This window comes from Lycium barbarum, chromosome 8 (genome assembly GCF_019175385.1).
Source record: "Lycium barbarum isolate Lr01 chromosome 8, ASM1917538v2, whole genome shotgun sequence".
Classification (NCBI taxonomy): Eukaryota; Viridiplantae; Streptophyta; class Magnoliopsida; order Solanales; family Solanaceae; genus Lycium; species Lycium barbarum.
In genome coordinates, this window is record NC_083344.1 from 17,133,466 (window position 1) to 17,141,457 (window position 7,992).

Below are 7,992 nucleotides of genomic sequence, written 5' to 3' on the forward strand. Positions count from 1 at the left end.
GCTCTGATACCAAGCTTTGTCACGCCCCGAACCTGGGCCTGGACGTAACACGGCACCCGGTGCCTGACTGCATGTGACCGAGCGAACCAACTGGCTGACTGAATCAACGTGTGATATCAAAACATAAATGAATGTGGAAACAACTAAACACATGCTGATATACTAAAGGTCTGACTGAAATCATAATGAAGAAATACTTAGACAATCTGAAATATATCTGACAGTAGCCAACATGGCTAAACCAAAACGATTGAACAACTGTCAACAAGGCTAACATAATAAATATCTGACTGTCTGAACTGTGTCTATGAAGCCTCTAAGAGTATTGAATGATAGATCTGTCTATAAACTGAAATAACCGGATAGCTGACAACGCCCCGAAGGAATGTGGGGCTCACCAGTAGCTGATACGTGCACTCCTAATTAACTGAGTCGTCAACCTGTGTATCGTTACCTGCATCGCGAGATGCAGGCCCCCAAGCAATAAAAAGGGACATCAGTACATTTGAATTGTACTGGTATGTAAAGCAACTGAAGCAATAAAATACTGGAACTGAAACTGAAAACTGAAACTGAACTAAACAGGAAAGCAAGAAGCTGAAGCACTCCCTGTTCTGGATGAAGAATCACCTGTAAAACTGTATATATATATAACTGTGGCCTAGGGCCCAAATAATGTACACAAAACTGTGGCCTCTGGCCCAAGCAATACGTATGCATAAACTGTGGCCTAGGGCCCAAAAGTACAGATACAGGTGTTCAACATTAACAATTTACAAAAACTGAGACTGGCTATAGCTGATAGCATGATAACTATTTCTGATTATGGGACTCTTACAAATAACTGGTTATACACTGACTGAGACTCATGTGATAATAATGCATTAGTCCATAAAGATTACGTGCTGAGTTCATAATGTTCAAAGTGACAACCATGAACGAATTCTATAACTGCAACCCTAGAAGATAACAGTTCTATATCATATCATGAAACTAGGGCTAACTATATTCTGAGTCAAATTGCTGACAAGTATGAAGAATGAGGCGTAGGGAGAATCATGAACATTCCCTAACGTAGATAGTTAGCCTCACATACCTCAATTCCATCCTTTGAGCGTAATACAATGTTCTTCAACCCCTTCAACTTTAATCTATAACAATACAGGTCATAGGGACTCTATATTAGCAACAATATCCATGTTTTGTTCATCTAAGCATTTTATCAAACACTTGGTGGGCATGAAGCTCCACAACCTTCATTAATGGTGTTTTATTTCCCCCAATCCCCATTCTATTACTTCTAGCTGATTCTACAATCTCAATTAGATGTAATTGACATCATTCTTCATCACCCATATGAATACAACAATCCCAAGTCAACAATCCAAAAAAAAACCCTAGCATAGTTCATATAATTCTCTTTGTCAAACCCATTTACTATTATCCTAATAATTCATCAATTCACAACTATAAATGTTTAGAGGGTAGAAACATTACCTTTTTGAAGTCCAATCCTCTTGAATTCGGGTTCTAGGGTTTCCACATCCAACAATAATGTTCCAATCCTAACTCTATGGATTAGAAGAGTTTACTCAAGTTAGAAAAGGGATTAGGGATTTAAATTCAACCTAGAATCATAATAAAAACTTACCTTGGAAGATCTTGAGGTTTGGGATTTGTTGTCTCTGATTTTAGAGAGAATTTTTGTGAATGGGGTGTTGGGGAAATAAACCCCAACCCCAAATATAACAAGAAAACGCGTAAACCCGACTTTTGACCCGAAATTGACCTATTTCGCGATGGTTCCGCGATGCGGGTGCATCGCGCAACATTCTTCAGCTAAAAAGTCAGAGCTGCGCGATCGGTCCGCGAAGCGGGACCATCGCGCGATATCTCACGCCCCCTCACGCGCCCCGAGAAGCGACGGGTGTCGGTTCTGCACAGCGTTTGGTAAAATGGGTGTAACTTCTTGTACAGATGTCCGTTTGACCCCCATAATATACCGTTGGAAAGCTATTTCAAAGGGCTACAACTTTAATCAAGGAAGTTTTCCCATATTCTCAATTAATAAAGGGGTTATGGTCGTTGGAAGTAAGACCTTCCATAAACTCACTTGTAAACATGCCCCGTAGAGTGGCTTCCAACTTTTCTTTGCCCAAAGACATTTCTTATGACTTAATTGGTTTTCAAAACACTTCCTATAACCGTCATATTGGTTCCATTATATTATCATCTTACGATTCAAACTTCGTCCGAAGTTACGAGGTGTTACAATATGGTATACCCTGAGCAGCTGCAGCTCCTGGCGGAACTGGTACTGCCGCTGGTTGGGTTAGTGCGGCTGCATCTCCCGCTGCCTCGTTAGGAACCACGGGAGGCATAGGGTCAACCACTGGGACACCGCCCCCCTGCTGGGGCCGCCCTTCTCCCAGCTCCTCTAGCTCCACCTCTACCTCTAGCTGCTGCCAAGCGTGTTCTCGCCATCCACGAGAGAATAAAGGATAGTTAGATATCAATTTGTATCATCAGATACCAAGTTGAATCAAATAGCACGATAAAAAGAAAGCAAAGGGATTTTTCCTTATGTCTGGTAGCCTCTCAAAGATAAGTACAGACGTCTCCGTACCGATCCGCAAGACTCTACTAGATATGTCTTTGTACGACGAGATCGACTAACCTAAAGCTCTGATACCAACTTTGTCACGAGCCAACCCGCCACGACTGGCACCCAAATAAATCCTAGTGGGCGAACCAACACACAAGACATCTATTCATTCAAGTCTGATTTTATATTACCCAAGTTAATCAGTTATTACTCATTCAAGCATCAAATAAAACAAAATAAGTCATGCCATAAATACTGAAATAAGTGCGGAAGTTCTAACTATTACAAAATCCCAAAATCTGAAAGTCATCGTACCAGGACTCTAATCTAAAACATGTCTAAGGAATTAAATCTGACTAGTAAATATCCATAATGTCCAGAATAGGAAAAGACATCATAAGAGGAATATCTTCGGGCGACCCGGCATGGAAAGAAGCTCACCCTAAATCTGTCAGCAAATGTCCTCCACGCTAAATGTGAGGGCAGGTAGCAGTATCGCTATCACAATCTGCACTCAAAAAAATGCAGCAAAGTAGTATCAGTACAAACACTATGTACCGGTAGATATCATAGGCCGACTAATATTAGTATCATGCATATTTCATAAAATCAATAGAATAAACAAGCCAGCCAACAATCATGAATATCAATAAACCACACAACTCAACCAAGGATAGTCACAATCAAATCACCAAGATATCAAAAATCACAATCAACGGAAGCCACAACGGAAATAAGTTTACCACAATATCCAAACTCACTATACACACATCTAACTGATGTCATTGCTCAGTAGTCATGACCTGCAGGGGACCCATGGGTCGATGTACCACTCGTTCCGGATTCACTCCACAGACCCGAGCATAAACCTTCGCTCTGGAACGAACCTCGGATGCGGGCCATGTCAATGTACCTCTAGTTTTCGAAACTAACCTCGAACCACGAGCCCATAATCTAGGTAACATTTGTGCCTTTCCATACCTCTTTACAGGATAGTGTTTCTTACTTTCTCATTATCAATGCTCAAGTCATTATTTCATATCACAATATCGCCGAGAAGGTTAAATTAGCTTCTCATCACAAACACATCCACTGCAGGATTTAACACACAAGAATAGTGGCACGAAGCCTACACAATCACTCAATTGCATTCACATAAGAGTTCAACCACACAATATCATGCATGAAAACTAGACATGCTTTCTCCTAAAGAATTCACAAAACAGACAATCAACTAACCAAAGTCTACTCAAGTAGCCCGTAACCCACCTAGAACGTAGAGCTGGAACAACGCGAGTCACTCTGCTACAGCTTTTCCCTTCCTTAAAAAGCCTCAGAACACTCAAGGTCTAGAAATAGAAGGCTCAATGAGTTGCTATTACTCAAATCACAAGTACCAATTAAAGAATACCCTTCCCTTTACCCCATTCCAGTGGGTGGATGATTTTCTAGGTGTAAAGCAACCGAACAAAGGCCTTAGTAATCACCAATCATCCAATCATAACAATATTATATCAATATTCTCCCTACAAGCAGTTTTCATGGTCAAGATACAATTTTTATAGAACCCTAAGTCTCAATTCACTAAGTGTATGGCTCTATGGATTCAATTCATGATTAAGAGGAGTTAACCTAAGCCTTTAGAAGATAAATAAGTGATAACTACCTTAACCCATCAAGTTTAGAAGGTTTATAAATTTCTAGGGTTTCTATTACCATTCCACAATAAAAGACCCACAAAGATGATGATAATCACGAAGATGATACAGAATGGTTGGAAGGAATAAATGAAACATACCTCTCAAGAGTTTCCTTTCCCTAGCTTGAAATTTCACCCTAGGTGCTTGTGGCGAACTGTATTGTTGTTTTATGATTAAAGAATAGGAGAAACCGGGCTATTGTTTTTCGTCGACTGCCACAGCGATCCCGCTATAGCGGTCAAGTGACCGCTATAACTGACCAAGGGAATTCGCATCACCACTATGGCGGTATCACCGTAGCAGGCACCGAGAAAATAGATAGCCACTGGCAGCGGTCCACCCACCGCTATAGCGGTACCGCCGCAGCGGTACTTCCACCGCTACAGCGGTCCTATTTGGGCAGTGAGCTTGGCCTTTTTTCCAATTTTTCCCCCTATCACACAACATTTCATCCGAGGCCTCAAAAACACAAACAAAACATGCACATATACATAAAGACGTCATACAAATCCACCCGTGGCCTCGAAATTCCCAACGGAGTTCTAATTCTCTACGTCACCCCCCGACGGACTCAATAAAATCAAATAACAACCACAAACAAGTCAAGTTTCAGCTCTTAAGCTTACACAATCAAGTTTCTACTGGATCGTTCTACCCTTGGAAAGGTTCTATTTGGTGGGGTGATCCTACATTTCCCATAACGACCGAAAGGGTTGTTACAATATACACACAATAAATCATACAGATAACATATTAAAGGATATGAATCATAGTCTTTTCTTTTTATTAGCTAGATATGATAATATAGACTATATATACGTCTATAAAAGCGAAATTCTACATGCTAGTCGGAAAAATTATGCTATGTGGTAGTCAGGTAGAGTTTGCCACTAAGTTACTACTCTCTCCGTCGATTATCTTAGTAGAGTCGAGATGTCTTTTTTGACCATAATCTTTTCAAAAACTGTCTAAATATTCGGAATTGTTTACTATCATGACTTATAGTACTTTTTATGCATTTTCTAAATATGTAAATTTTATTTAAAAGAAAATGAAGATTCTATGTCTCAATTAACACCCGACATTAGTTAGATTGACCCTCGTACCCTGAACTAAGACAAATTTTTTGGGACAAAGGAAGCATTACAAACCTAATTAATTATATCTTTTATAAGTAATTCCTACAATATCTGCACACTGCTTTATTGATTAACACTGAAGAAACTATTGATATCGTGATTCTATTTTGAAAATCTTCTTGATTTCTTCCTTGGCAAGGAGGTCCACAATCCTACTTTGCTCTCCATATTGTGCCTTATGATTGGATCCCCAGCCTCTACATCAGAGAATTGCATTCAAGAATGATTGATAGAGATATCAGGTCAGAGTTCGTTAGTAAGCATTTTAATTACCTCTGTGCAGTCAGTCAAAATCCCAAAAGAAGCTAGCTAAATTATTTTCAAGGCGATTTTCATCCCCTGTATGATGGCTAGTAATACAACTAGTTTGTCTGTTCGTAGTGTTAGAAATCCCATTCATAAAATCAATAATTCGATCCCTATTACTGTTGTTAACCACGCCGCCAGGTTTATAGTCATCATATATCATGATTTTTTATTCCTTATTATTTTAGCACACGTTCTACGTACTATTCAATATGTTATCCATTGGATTAAGATGTCACTTGATTTAATGTCGTTGTCCACTACCTTTTTTTTTGTATCAACCTAAAGATAGATGCAATATGATATATTTCATAAACCAAGCAATAATCTCAGACGTTAAGATTACAAATTATAAAATAAAATATGACATTATTAATAAATTCAGAGTATCAGATATTTTGAAATTAAAAAGATTAAATAATAAAAGGAACATAAAAAAGTAAAGTTACCGATAAATTCAAACTATTAGTTTCCTGCCAAAAGAATAATGAAAACTATCATAGTTTATAGAAGGAAAACTTTTTTTTTTTCAGTATCGCGAAAGGAGTCTATTCAAGAAGGCTTACACTATACACACATGAATACATATGATACACACAAAGATATTAAAAACTATTATGAGAATACAAATCACTTACCTAAATATACTTTTAGTAAAAGATTTTTAATAGTGATTTAAGAAAAAATAATTTATTTTTTACACAACCCTATAAAAAAAGATAAAAATATAAAAATAAATCAGTTCCACGTTTCAAAAAATTTTTTTGGATTCAAAAGATTATATAAGTATTGAGTTGATTTGGATAAAACTCCTTATAAGTTGCTTTGGATCACACATAGTATATTCTAAATTTAAATGCAAATTGCTTGGAGATTTGATTTTCAATCCAAAATTTTAACTACACAGTTAAAACTTGAAATTTTATTTTTAAATTCAAATGCATGGATGTGAATTATTTTAAACTTCATCATTATATCCATCACCGCACAATGAGATATCCAACAAACATTTTTAATATAATAAATTATGAAAGATACAATCAGAAGGTTTTTCTTTATAAGAGAGTAAGACGTAATAACATTTATATTGACTTAGCATTAAAAGAACATCTTTAGTCTTTACTCATCTTTAATACATAACATATATTAAGACATAATTCGAACATCTTTACACATCTTTAATATATAACATATACTAAGCCATAATTCTATATCTGAAACTAACAGATTGAGGAATTTATCATTTACCTTGAGTAGTTATTTCGAATTTGTTGTAGAGACTAACTTTGATAGCTTTGGATTAATAATCCTGCATGCCCAAATCCATCCCACAATCCTACATGTCCAATTTCGTGCATAAAATTACTCAAGTATTTCACATCTATATTTCACAGAGGGCATAATGAAGCAGTTTGCAACTGCACTGCTTGTGCGTCAGATTTTAGTACTTTACACAGGTCAGGGGTAATTGGCGGTTAATAAGTACGGTTCCACTATAGTAGGACATGCACCTTTAACATGAATTGGCAGTTTTGTTATCTAAATTAAAAAACATGAGTTTGAAGATAAAATTGTTATCCGTTAACCCAACTTGGCAGTTTTGTTATCCATGCTAATTATTTGTTTAAAAAATATGAAACGTGGATTTTTCCTATTATTTGCTTAAAAAAAATTTAAATTGCATTTTTGGTGTATGGGACGTGCTAAGTTAGATTTTCTTAAAAAAAAAAAAATCTCAATGTCTTTTCTTTTCATTTTTTTTTCTTTTTAAAATAAGAATTTCTAAGTGATGAAACTTGTCATCCTATCATTCTTTTGCCTTTCCTATTCTATATGGATAGATATTGACAATATAGTATGTATTTTAGTTCTTTCTAGCCAAGTAAACTGTAACTAGAATATTATCAAGTTAATAATTATATTTACGCATTCTACGCCTAGAAAATAAAAATAACCATCACCTAGTTATCTCTTAGCTAGATTCAAAGTTTACATTCTAACAATAAAAATAATATGTATCAAAAGCTCTTGTTCTTGATCCTTCTCGATAGACGTGAAATCAGTATGCAATTTGAGTTCATAATGGCTCTACCAGGTTTTGTTCACTGTAGTTCGCTTGAGTATTTATAGTTGTGATTTCATATAGATTTTGTCCACCTCTCTAGTTGAAGTATTTTCGTTGTGTGTGTATATATATATATTAGTTCATGAATTCTTTTGGTGAAAGTTTTTTGTCTCTGCT